Raw genomic sequence first — 14,365 nt, 5'->3', positions numbered from 1 at the left:
TGGGTGGAGAAGCTTTGGCCTTCATGAGTTCTTGTTCTGCCTTGAGAGCACCAATGTAATTGTCGTCGAGGGACTTGTAGTTCTCGAGGAAGATTCTCTTGGAGATGTCGTTGTGTAATTCCATCATGAAGTGGAGCTCCATCGAAATGGGGTCATCCACACCGGCTCGTCGCAAGGCTTTCTTCATCTCCTTGAAGTACTCGTCGATGGACTTGGATCCTTGGATGGTGTTCTCTAATTGGCGTTGAAGTTGTTCCGTGTAGGTTGGGGGCACGAACTCATGCCGCACAGCTCTCATCGTCTTGGGCCAACTCATGTCGTAGCTCTCCGAAGGTGCGTGAAGCCACCATGTGGACGCGTAGTCATGGAAGTTCCTTGTGGTGCACTTCACTTGATCTTCGGGAGGAACTGGATGTAGCTTGAGGTAGTCGTCCATCAAATGCTCCCGCTCGAGATACTCCTCGGGTTCTAGTCCCATAGAAAGGAATCTCATGGTCGATGTCGAGGTCGTAGTAGCTCGTGGAAGTCGTGCACTTGAGCTTGGGGAGCTTCTCTTGAGGTGCTTGTGGGCGAAGATGTCGTATGTCCGTAGGCGAAGATGCCTTGAAGTCGCTTGGCGAAGATGCTAAGGGCGATGGTGAAGTCGTTGAGCAGTTGTTGGTGTTGAACTCTTGACCTTCACGTTCATGGCGGTGATGGTGTTGATGCCGATGTGACCTTGCCAGAGATGGTAGCTCGGAGGCATGTGCTCTTGAGCGTCTTCTCGAAGATGAGGAAGACCGCTTGTAGGACTTGATGAGGGCTTTGATCTCCTCCATTTGAGCTTGCATCTTGGCGTCGGTGGAGTTTTGCATGGCATCGAACTCGTCGTTTTTGTTGTAGACTGAAGATGAAATGCCTTGCCTATCCATCACAAGACTCGAGGAAATATGAGTGGGAGAAAGAGAAGAACGAATACCAAATGTACCTTGACCGAAGTTGAAAGTGGATCAATGATCACTCCAATGTGGACAAGGAAATAGCACAATTGGTACCAATTCTTGTCGGTTTCTCACACCTACACAAATAAGGCTTATGGTGGAGCTCGGTGAGGATAGTGACACAAAATTTGATGCAAAATGTTAGCAAGAGTCAATAATGTTGAAAGAGATTCACAAATTCGCAAGTGTAACAAGTAGACCAATAGCAATATGGCACACGGAAACACACACACGGATAGATAAATGGGGTCGTGCAACCAAGGAGGAGCACAAAATGTGGAATCCACGGAAAATGCTTGTGTTGCACAACTCAAGAGAGACGCTAGCACGATTGCTCTATAGGCGGATAAGACACTTGTGCACAACCTATAATATGCAAAATGTATGAACTTTCTATCCAAATTATGCTATGTAGGTATGGCTCCCAGTGTTATGATCCAAGATGATCTTATATGCAATGTGGTATGATGCTATGCCACTTGCTTACAAGCTTCTTTGCTTTTTCTCTTTTGCTTAAAAGCTTTATTCTGTTTTTTTGTATGGCCACTTTGCAAAATGCACAAACCAAGATAGCTATTGTGTATATGCGGGAATAAACTTGAGGCACAAGGGATGATATGATACCGATATGATATGGTATGTATGCAATGTATGGTGTAGATCACTAATGTGCACAAGTAACGTTGCCGGCAATACTCAAATGGGCAAGTAACGCAAAATGGGCTAGGGGTTAACAATGCAATGGCAAGGGAATATACAATGGAGGTATACCATGATACCGAGATGATATGGAGGTTACCATCCTTGGCGATGATGAGTGGTGGTGATCTTGATGGAGATACCAAGATGTTGGTGACTCATCCCTAAGTAGCCGAAACACCTTAGGAAACGGAAAAACCGCGAACTCAAAATCTCAAATGTCAGATGGTGGTAGCGGGAATGCGGTGGTGGTTTTGTGAAGTGCAATGATGGGTTATACGACTAGGCAATGCGAAAGTGGAGGGTAAGGTTGGCTATACACGGTGTCGGAGTTGGAAGCACGGTCCCTAAGTAGCCTAAACACCTTAGGAGACACAACTCACAACACAAACAATATTGGGTTAAGTCAGGGTGGTGGAAGTGTATGGAGGACAAGCCTATGTGGGAGTTATGGTGGTGGTGGTGGTTGATGAAGAAGCCATCATCCATAAGTAGCCTAAACACCTTAGGAGACTCGAATGACTACTCAAGCAACCACAAATGCTATAAGGAACAAAATTGGTTAGGTTGCGGAAGTCGGTGGTGGTTATGCGGAGGTTGTGGTGGAAGCCCTAGGCAAAGATGCCAAAGTTCCAAAATTTTGAAGGAGTCAAATGCTTATGGTAGTATTTTTTATGGAAGAGGGATGGCAAGAGATTTTCAACGAGCTAAAGAACGCGAAAATCGGACTCCGCATGAATTAGTTATGGACGAAACAATGAAACGGGGATGGCTGAGATGTCAGGGGCCGGACATCCGGGCTCGGGGCCGGAAATCCGGGACCTGATGTCCAGAACCGTGCAGATTTGGTGCTCCAGGAGCCGGATGTCTGGCTTGGGGCCCGGATGTCCAGCCTGAGGCCCGGATATCCGGCCCGACGATTCCAGATCTCGTTTGGGACGGAAATTTTCGAATTGGGGGCGGAAATTGATGATTTTGGGGGAAAAATTGGAGAGATTTCGTGGATGGAAAGTGGGGAAAAGTGGGGATATGCTAGATCCACTTGAAACCAAGAAAATCCATGGATCAAAATCAACAAAACTTCATCAAACAAACAAATCACAAAAAAAATTGGGGGCTATTTTTGGTGGGGATTTTCGAAATTGGGGAAGAACACAACAAAATTAGGCTAGAAAACGAAGAGGGGAGGCTCCGAAATCGTGATCAACGTGGCTCATGATACCAAGATGATGTAGGGTAGAACCCTAGTGGCCCGATCTTTCACGAAAGGAGCCGATCCTGCGAAGAACACGAGGGGAAAATCACGAGGGGAACACAAGAGAACACTCAAACCAACAAGTATGATCACACATGCGCTAGTTCCATGAACACAAAGGGGAAGATACACGATACAAAGTCAAAAATGGACGGTACACGGTAACCGATCTTCTCCGTGAGGAGATCTTGATGTTCTTCCCTAAAGAGGGGTCTTGAATCCGCTTGGGGGGTCTTCTCCGGTGGAGGCTCGAATCTCCGAGGAGAAGGTAACCAAGTGGATGAGCAAAGCTCTCACACAAAATGTGAGCTAATCCTTTTGGTCACCCTAACTAGGAAGAGGGGGAATAGTATATATAGTCTAAGCCGCGAAGGGGTTAGTGGGAAAGAGGGATACATGGGCCTTTGGCCCGACTCTGCGCGCAGGCACGCGCCGGATGTCCGGGCTGGGGGCCGAAAGTCTGGCTATTGGCGAGACACCGGATGTCCGGGGCACTGGCCAGATGTCCGGCTTGGCGGTGGCCGAATCTTTTCTTCTCTGGATAGGCATCACCAGATTTCCGGGGTTGGTCGCCGGATGTCCAGGCGTTGTTGAGGCGCCGGATGTCCGGCCGCTGAAGCTCTTGGCCTTCTGTTGGTGTAGAGCCTGGGCGACTGTAGCATCAGCAGCTCAGTCTTCTTCCGTCGTCGCTTCCAGTCTTCCCTCATGGGTGGTGTAGTTGTACCTTGGCGCTTGCACTCCTCCTCGTCTTCCGTAGTGTTCCGACAATACCTATGCATGCACACGAGTGGAGTGTCAAGTAGTATACCATCCTTGAAGGGGTCAAGTGAGCACGTGTAAAGGAGATGATTCACCTTTGGGTATGTGAAGTAGATGTCGCACGTGTCACTCGCCAAACGGACTCTTGACATGGTGATGTCCATAGGATGCTCCGCATCATGAGGGGACCATAGTGGAGATGCAACGCTCTAGCCCGGCAAGGTTGCCTCGGGGGGAGAGCAGCTACGCGCGTACGAGTCTACCAGGGTCCGAATCCTTTCTAAGGTTACCATGGCCCTCCTTTTATTGATCAAGGGGTCACCACAATGGAAAATCAGTCATTGTGTACTGATTAGATAGTGAACAATGCTATCATACCTAACTCTACAGGCAGGACAGGGCACATTAAATGTGCCGCTTAGTGTTACATCGTAGCATAGCTCGGCAAGCTTTGTTGGGCCATTCGGCCACCTTCTCACCTACCCGCGTGACATGTCTATGGACGGGTGTCATTTGGAGCTAATTCCCTTAGGAAGTGGCTTTCACATGCCAAATGATAGCCACCTAGTTACTCGGGGGCTCGACACCGCCCTGACCGGTGACTTGCATTGCTGTGAGGTGGAGCGATGGAGCCTTGGTGTGGTAGTCTGCCCTCGTTGTGCCCGGCAGGCCTGCTAGGGTGGTCTTGAGACTTGTCTTTGGGGTAACCTCGACCTTGCCAGGCTCGCCTGCCCGGCAAGGGAGGTGTTTCCTTAGTGGTATCTTGCTTCTTTAGCTTGACTTGGTCTTCTTGATCCGCCCTTCGATTTCTCAAAGAGGTGATCTCTTCTACTTGGTTTGGTCTTGGATGTTGCAACCTTGCTCTTAAGCATGTGTACAGTTTGGGCAACACACCTAGGGTTTGTTGTACCGACATGGACGAACTGTTATATAAAGCAAAGCGCTCCTAAGGACACATGAGAATCATTGTCGAGTTAGTTTTCATCATGCTCGTATGATTCACGTTCATTGCTTTATTGATCAAGGTGGGGTTCTGTGACGCCTTCGTCTGGTCGTTGAACACAAACGAAGTACGCGAAGTTGCAACTATGGCGAACTTTAATCTAAACAACACCCAAAGTCTAAACGACACCCTAAGGGATGTATATATGGAGGAAGAGGGGGGGAATTTGGTGGCCCTTGGAGGAGGGCTCCGAAACCAACCCTAACTCTTGTTTCCCCACACATACAGACTCTAAAAACAGCCTACACTTAAGTATTTCGAAAATACATGGGCCTGGCCCAATAATAAGGTGACGCAGCACCTAGAATAGCCTCTGGACGAAATTTATGAAGTGACATCTTGTATATTTTGTCCAAGGCTTCATGCACTCCTTATGGTGGCTTCAAAGTCCTGAAATCATCACTTGTAACTTTGTTCTTGATCCCCTTGCACATGCCATCATCTCCATGCTTGAACTTGCTCCAAGGTTCATCTTTCTTGTCCAAGCTAGGCCCTTCATTTGTAAGCAAAATAAATGTATCCAATTTAGGCAGCATCATATTCTCATGAATATTAGAATCGTTACCAAGAAACGAAAGTACTTGATAATTCAATTGGCGTGCGCGAGCTCTAGTAATTGGTCCAGTATGTATAGCAGCAGGGGCTGTGGGTGTAACAATGGTATTTATATATGCCTGTGGGCTGTGGGCAGCAGGGGCTGTGAGGACATCAATACCATTGTTACACCCACAGCCCCTGCTGCTATATATACTGGACCAATTACTAGAGCTCGTGCACGCCAATTGAATTATCAGGTACTTTTGTTTCATGGTAATGATTCTGATGTTCATGAGAATATGATGTTGCCTAAATTGGATACATTTGTTTTTCTTAGAAATGAAGGGCCTAGCAAGGATAAGAGGGATGAACACTGGAGCAAGACCAAGCATGGAGATGATGGCATGCGCAAGGGGATCAACAACGGAGTTACAAATGATGATTTCAGGACTTTGAAGCCCCCATAAGGAGTGCATGAAGCCTTGGACGAAATATACAAGATGCCACTTCATAAATTTCGTCTAGAGGCTATTCTAGGTGCTGCGTCACCTTATTATTGGGCCAGGCCCATGTATTTTCCAAATACTTAAGTATAGGCTGTTTTTAGAGTCTGTATGTGTGAGGAAACAAGAGTTAGGGTTGGTTTCGGACCCCTCCTCCAAGAGCCATGAAATTCCCCCCTCTTCCTCCATATATACAGCCCTTAGGGCGTCGTTTAGACTTCGGGTTTTGTTTAGATTAAAGTTTGCCATAGTTGCAACTTCGCGTACTTTGTTTGTGTTCAACGACCAGACAAAGGCGTCACAGAACCCCACCTTGATCAATAAAGCTTTCATCTTTTATTTGCAATATCCAGATTGCAATCTCAGTTTCTTGCTTGTTCTTCATTTGCTCGCAGGAAATAGACCCTCGTGGTCAGATTGATCGTGCTCCGGCGTGGTCAATAACCTCTCAGAGTTGGTTTAGCGATTGCTAAGGTGGGACGTCCTCGCACGTTCATAGTCGGATCGTCAAAGTCGACTTCCACCAAAGCGATAGCCACCAGCTCATCGAAAGATCGGGCCCCTCGCCTCTATCAGAACAACACAAGGACTAAAGGATTCACGTATATAACCTGATGTGGAGCATCCCAAGATCATCCCCATGGACACACCTACACCTCCAACGACACCACTTGGACCAATGACACGAGCCCGAGCCAAGGCTATCGAAGATAAGGTGAACTCACTCCTCTCCGAACTTCCACTTTCTATGCATGAGACATGGCTACTACCTAAGTCCGAGGTGTTGTGCATGATTAGGCACCAAGAGGACCCTCCCGAAGATGCGCATGAAGATGTACAAGTCCCCAAGTCCACGGATGAGGAAAACCAACGGAAGGAGCCAAGAGCATCTCCCAGGTCCCGGACATCCGGCCAAGGCCCCAGACATCCGGCCCCTGGAGCATCATCCACTACAGCAACCCGGCCGCCAGTAGCTACAGGCCCTGGACATCCGGCCTCGACAGCTCGGACATCAGGCCTCTCCCGAGCCTCCGGACATCCGTCCGCCAGCCCGGAAATGCGGCCCCTTCGAACCCGAGAGCAACAAATGCCACCACTCCAGCCAGGACATCTGGCCTCCCCAGCCCGGACATCCGGCGTCACCTGAAAGCCCGGACATTCGGCCCGACCATCCCGGACATCCGGCCTCCCCTGTCTGCGCACAGTGAAGGGCCGAGGCCCGTGTATTCCTTCTCCCCCTAGACTATATATACTCCACCTCGCCCAACTTTCTAGGGTTAGCAAAGGTTTAGCTCATGTTTGTGTGAGAGCTTTGCTCATCCACTTGGTTACCTTCTCCACGGAGATTCGAGCCTCCACCGGAGAAGATCCCCTAAGCGGATTCAAGACCCCTTTTAGGGAAGAACTCAAGACCTCCTCACGGAGAAGACCGCCTACCCTTGTATTGTGCTTAGTTGTCCGTGGATCGCGTATCTTCTCTTATGTATTCGAGGATCTAGCACTTGTGTGACTTGTTCTTGTTAGTTTGAGTGTTCCTCTTATGATTCCCCTTGTGATTTCCCTCGTTTCTCTCCTTGTGTTCCTCGTGTTCTTCACGGGATCCACTCCTTTCTTGAAAGATCGGGCGATTAGGGTTCCACCCTACATCATCTTGGTTTCGGAGCCTCCCGTTATATTTCTAGCCTTGTTTTGTTGTTTTTCGTCCTAATTCGAAAATTCCCCACCAAAAATAGCCCCGATTTTTTTGTGATTTGTCGGTGTGTTGAGATTTTGTTGGTTTGGATCCGTGGAATTTCTTTGTTTTGAGTGGATCTATCTTCCCATCCATTTGCCCCCGATTTTCCATCCACAAATTCCTATGAATTTCGCTCGATTTAACCTCTCCACTCGGTGTTCATCCCGTTCGTCCCCGGATCCAGAGCCCGGATATCCGGCCCGTCAAGCCCGGACATCCGCCCCCCGGACATCCAGCCTTCCACCCGGACATCTGACCCCTGGCAGTAACATCTCCATCCACCGCCCCATTTTCCGTCCATTTATCACCAAATTTTGTTCCGGTGCCCACCATATACCACATATACTTCCGCATACCTCCACCACTTCCGCATAACCCAACCATTCTTGACCGATTCGGTCTCCGACACATTTGCTACTTCGAGGTTTGAGAATTTGAGTTGCGGTACCGTATCCTTTTGTGTTGCGGCTATCTAGGTACGGTTCGACATCGACATCACCACCGCTCATCTTCGCCACGAATGTGTCCTACATCTTCACCGCCGTCCTACATCGTCATCAACAACGACCACCTCGACTACACCTTGGTATTCATGCCACCATTTTGACACCATACTGGAAGCACGACCGGTAACCTCATCTTGGTTTTGGACATATCACTCTTGCCATTACATTGATAGCCATTATAGCCTTACTCCTTTGCGTTGCATACCCATCGAGACTAGCCATTGAGTATTGCCGGCAACGGGACTTGTGCACATTAGTGATCATACTTCTCATATCATCCATATATCATTGTTACATATATTGGTATCATCTCTTGTGTCACAAAGTTGTCATCGCATACTCACTTGCTATATCGGTTCGTCAAGCATTGCATGAGAAAAGAGCTCAAACATCAAAGAGCCAAACAAGCTTTTAAGCAAAGAGGAAAGATAAGCAAAGAGTTTTTAAGCAAGAACCATAGCATCATACAACATTAAGATTGTCATACTCGATCATCTTGGATCATATCATAGCAACACCTGGCATAGAGCATACTTGGGATAGAAGTCGTTGCATTTTTGCTAAGTAGGTCATGCACAAGTTCTTGTATCCGCCTATTGTGCAATCGTGCTAGCGTCTCTCAAGTGTTGTGCAACAAGAGCATTTTTGTGGATTCCACATTTTGGCTCACCCTTGGTTGCACGACCCCACTTATCTTTTTGCGTGTCTGTTTCCGTGTATCTTATACGCTTGGTCTACTTGTTACATTGCATCTTGCGAATCTTTTCCAACATTATTGAAGCTCACTTACAATTGCATCAAATTTTGTGCCACCATCCTAAATAAACTCCACCAAAAGCTTTTACTTGTGTAGGTGTGACAAACCTACAAGAGCTAGTACCAATTGTGCTATTTACTTGTCCTACATTGGAGTGATCCTCGATCCACTTTCAACTTTGGTCAAGGCACATTTGGTACTCGTTCTTCTCTTTCTACCACTCACATTTGTCTTGGAATGATGGATAGGCCAAGTACTTCTACCAACCCACTCTTCATGGACCAAGACGACGACATGAACTCCTTCGTCACCAAGAGTCACCTCTTCGGTGCACAACGTGCTTTGCATCAAGAGCAACAAGCTATGAGTGAACGCATCGACAACCTTTCCGCCGACTTGCGACTTTCCGAGCAACGTACAAGGGACTACTTCGACCACAAGCTCGACGATCACAAGCAAGATAATGATGCAAGGATGGACGAGATTCGCACTTTGTTGCTCAACTGCTCTTCTTCCACTTCAAGAAGGAGCCGTTCAAGCCGACACTCCGACTTCACCCTCTCCGGCTCAAGTACACCGACATCGAACGCTCTTCGCCGAGCCGTGCGCAACAATCGTCCAGCAAGCCTCAATCCCCTACGCGACACCGACTCTCAAGAGCGCAGTCAACGTCAAACTCAAGAGGCCTTTGCACTAGCACGAGAACGGCAACGACAACGACAACATGAAGAGGAAGAGCGAGCGCATCTACACCAAAATGCTCAAGATGCTGAGGCACAACGTCAAGAACAACAACTCCGTGACGCTCAAGCACTTGCGGCGCAACAAGCTCTACGAGATTCAAGTTGAGCCGTAGCCGACCGGGGCCGAGAAGCTCGTGAACAAGAGGAAGCACTTCGCGAAGAAATTCAAGAACGAAGATTTCAAGCTCGCGTGCATCGTCAAGTTCCTTCTCGAGCTCGACAAGCTCCTTCACAAGCACATCAAGAACAACAAGTTCCTCAAGATCATGAAGACAATGGAGATCCTCCCACTTGATTTGGAAAGCGACATTGTTGTTGTTGTTGTTGTTGTTGTTGTTGTAGAGGTGCGTTAGGGGCAGCCGGTGGTGGTGGTGGAAGACACGCGAGAAATTCATTAAACTTGTTATCGAGCTTTGTTTCGAACGTATTTTCCATCCCATCTATCTTCTCCATAGCCTCTTCAAATCTGTTTAGCACATCTTGCACCTGTCCACTCATCATTTGCTGAAATTTATCATGCAACTCCTTATTTGTCATGTTCTCCCAGTCAGTCTCGTCTGCTTGTGATCCTGTCATCGTTAGCATCAATAGAAACACATAAGAATATGATCCTACAGACTACTAACAAGAGGTGGTGGTGGGTGTCACAAATCCGTCAAGAAAATCTCAAATTCTTACCAGTTCTTACCCAGCAGGAGGCAGTGATCGGCACCCATCGTAGTCAAAACTCTATAAGCATGGATAGAGCGATTAACAGGGAAAATCAAACGCACGACGTAGATGTATGTGGAGCTGGGAAGGCTTATAATATGGTAGCAAAAAGGGTCAGCAATAATCAATTCAGAGATGCAAATTTGAATAAATGCTCAACGACGGTACTGTGCTGGTCCTAGGCTAGACCGTGCTAGAGACGCGAGCCTAGAACACTAACAAAATCACGTCGATGCACATAAACAAGGGAAAAGCACACTCTGGAACTTTTTTTCACTCTATTTTTTTTGGCGCTCCTGTTTTTTTGCGCTCCTCTTTTTTTGGCGAAAAATCACTATAATGGCGAGCGTCTCAAAACTCTTCCCTCGTCAAACTGACAGGATGGGCACACTTTTTTTGACTTTCTTTTTGGAAATCAGGGCAGCGACGACGAAAAAGTGCGACAAAAAATCACTATGATGGCACGTGGCTCAAAAGACTCAGAAAAGCCTAAAAATAGGATAGGGAAAAATATTTTTGGTTTTGGCCTAAAAACTGCCCAGGGGTCTCTAGACTCTTTTTTTCTTTTCTTTTTCGAGACCTACTCAGGCAAGGAAACACAAAACGAAAACTAGATGGATCTCGAAAACAAACCTAATATGAAAAGAACTCGGGTTGGTGGTGGACAGGCAGATGTATATGTGGACTCGGATTGGCGGTGGACAGGCGGATGTATATGTGGACTCGGATTGGTGGTGGACAGGCGGATGTATATGGCAGTGGTAAGGAATATGTTGGTGGTGGTGGTATGTGGTAGGAACGATGACGATGGTGCGGCGGCGGCGTGACAACTTGTGAACAGAACTCGAAACTCTAAAGGAAACTAGACGCTAAGACCAGCAACTAGACACGACGATGCAACCGCAAATTCAACAATGCAAAACCCAAAAAAGATTATGCAAAGCTCAGATTGGTTCGGATATGATGACCTAACCATAATTTTTTTTTTGGCTTTTTCGTGGACTGTAGGTATGAAGAACAGACTCGATGTAAACTATGAAAAACTATAAAATCTCACCAAACAACCTGGAAATCTGATACCACTTGATAGAGGGAATGGTGTCCTGATGTTTCGATGAGATACATATCATTTTCTGTGGGAGTTGACTTTGACGATCCGACTACGAACGTGCCAAGACGTCGCGCCTTAGCAATCGCTAAACCAACTTCCGAGTGTTATTGACCATCCCAGAGCATGATCAACCTGACCACGAGGGTCTATTTCCTACGAGCAAACGAAGAACAAGCAAGAAACTGAGATTGCAATCTGGATATTGCGAATAAAAGATGAAAGCTTTATTGATCAAGGTGGGGTTCTGTGACGCCTTTGTCTGGTCGTTGAACACAAACGAAGTACGCGAAGTTGCAACCATGGTGAACTTTAATCTAAACAAAACCCAAAGTCTAAACGACGCCCTAAGGGCTATATATATGGATGAAGAGGGGGGAATTTCGTGGCCCTTGGAGGAGGGGTCCGAAACCAACCCTAACTCTTGTTTCCCCACACATACGGACTCTAAAAACAGCCTACACTTAAGTATTTCGAAAATACATGGGCCCGGCCCAATAATAAGGTGACGCGGCACCTAGAATAGCCTCTGGATGAAATTTATGAAGTGACATCTTTTATATTTCGTCCAAGGCTTCATGTACTCCTTATGGTGGCTTGAAAGTCCTGAAATCATCACTTGTAAATCCGTTCTTGATCCCCTTGCGCATGCCATCATCTCCATGCTTGAACTTGCTCCAAGGTTCATCTTTCTTGTCCAAGCTAGGCCCTTCATTTGTAAGCAAAACAAATGTATCCAATTTAGGCAGCATCATATTCTCATGAACATTAGAATCGTTACCAAGAAACGAAAGTACGAGATAATTCAATTGGCATGCGCGAGCTCTAGTAATTGGTCCAGTATGTATAGCAGCAGGGGCTGTGGGTGTAACAATGGTATTGATGTCCTCATCAGAACGTGTTGGTCATCAACATATGAACCCCAATTCGTAGCAAGCTACAAGGACTTAAAGGAGCAACATGTGATATTTCCCCGAAGGGACAGACACGGGAACGAAGAAGGACACATGCCGGCCAGCTTAAGTGTTCCGGAGTAGTAGCAAGCTACCATGGCTCAGTGGAAGCACTAGGAGACATTTCCCCACAAGAGTGGCTACCAAGAATAAACAACTAGGTTGTCGGATCGCACACATACCAAGCATTTCAATAACATACACACAATATGCTCGATATGTGCAAATACAGCATGGCTTCACAACATAACTCCATGACTCAAAGTATTTATTCATTAGGCTTCGAGGAGCTAGATATTACAAACATCGGTCTGATGACCCAACATTCAAGTCATACAAGCAAAAAGCACATGTGGAAGCTTATGTTGTCTGAGTACAGACAACTACAAATGAAAAGACTGAGAAGCCTGACTATCTACAAGACCCTCCCAAGGGTACAAGATTGTAGCTGAGGTAACAAGCTAAATGTCGAAGTCCATGCAGAACTACTAGTGAGACTGGAGTCTCTCTACAAAAACATAAATTAAGCAAATATGAGTACAAATGTACCCAGCAAGACTTACATCAGAACTAGCTACATATGCACCCGTATTAACAAAGGGGATGGTGGAGTTTAACTGCAGCAAGCCAGCTTTGACTCAGTGTCTATCCTATACTACGACTGCTGGTAACTCTTTTGAGATGTCGCACACGAGTCCACATATTCATCATATCAATACACCACTATGGATCCGCTCACATCTCCCTATGAGAAGGCCATCCATAGCACTCACGCTTATCTTGCGCATTTTAGAGTATCCACTTTCACTTGTCTATGAACCGTATAGGAAACCCAGAGGTCCTTTACCGTGGACGCGACTATTCGAATAGATCATTTATAACCCTGCAGGGGTGTACTTCTTCACACACGCTCTCGCCACTTACCGCCATGTACACATCATGTATCTCGGCGACCTTCAAGCGGAAGCCTAGCGAGGGTGTCGGCCACGACCTGACTAACCACGCAAGTCTCTAGTCCAGGTTTATCGCCTATTCGGGTTCCATCCACAAGGAAATCCGGCCGGGGTGTCGCTCACGGCCCCAAACGATGTGAGAAGGGTTCCCAAGCCCACCCAACGGGCGATGCTTGGTACACCGTGCCACTGCACCTATTCTGTCCCAATCCCACCTGTACTGAGTGCCACTTGGTACACTAATAGCACTACCTACAATCACCAGAAACTAGTTGCAACCCTGTTGATGAATAAGCCGAGAGGGGCCGAGTTACTAGAACCCAATGTGTGGTAGTAGCTGTTCATGGATCACAAACACAGAACTCGGTTCCTGGGGACGGTTTAAATGAGACAACCCACCATATACTCCTACATAGCCTCTCACCGCTACATTTACCAGATCATGTTCACACACTTAGTTCTCAACAGTAGGACATGTTCACAACTTTCCAATTCATCCCTGATGAATCAGACCTAACACAACTCTAAGAAATAGCAGGCATGACAAACAAGCATGAATGAGTAGGCACATCAGGGCTCAAACAACTCCTACTCATGCTAGTGGGTTTCATATATTCACTATGGCAATGACAGATCATGCAGAGGAAAGGGGTTCAACTACCACAACATGTGACAGCTGAATCGCGGTTGTCCTAATCCAGTAAAAGAGAGTAGGAGTGAGATAGTGGGATTGAATTGGAATGAACAAGGGGGTTCTGCTTGCCTGACACTTCTGAAGATAGTATAGCTCTTCATCGGTGTCAATGATCACAACGTCGGAACAATGTCCACTAAGAGGGGACAAACACCGGCAAACAAGAGAGAACACAATCAATGCAATGGAACAACATGATACATGAATGTGACATGGCAATATGTTGTGATTTGAGCCAATGCAGCTAGCAATAATTTAAATGAAGTCCATATGAACCAAGGGTTCATATGCAAACTCCATGTCAAGCATTTAAAATGCCATTATCATGTTTTGATTAAATAGCAAGGTTAAGTTTCTTTATCATGCATGAAACCAGTAGCAATGGATAGACTGGATTTTTCTGATCATTTTTCATATATAATTTATTTCATTCTGAGTTATAGATTATTTTCTATGATTTTCTGAAGTT

The sequence above is a fragment of the Triticum dicoccoides genome, chromosome 7A (genome assembly GCF_002162155.2).
Source record: "Triticum dicoccoides isolate Atlit2015 ecotype Zavitan chromosome 7A, WEW_v2.0, whole genome shotgun sequence".
Classification (NCBI taxonomy): domain Eukaryota; kingdom Viridiplantae; phylum Streptophyta; class Magnoliopsida; order Poales; family Poaceae; genus Triticum; species Triticum dicoccoides.
The sequence above is the reverse complement of the archived record's forward strand: the minus strand, read 5'-3'. Positions refer to the sequence as shown.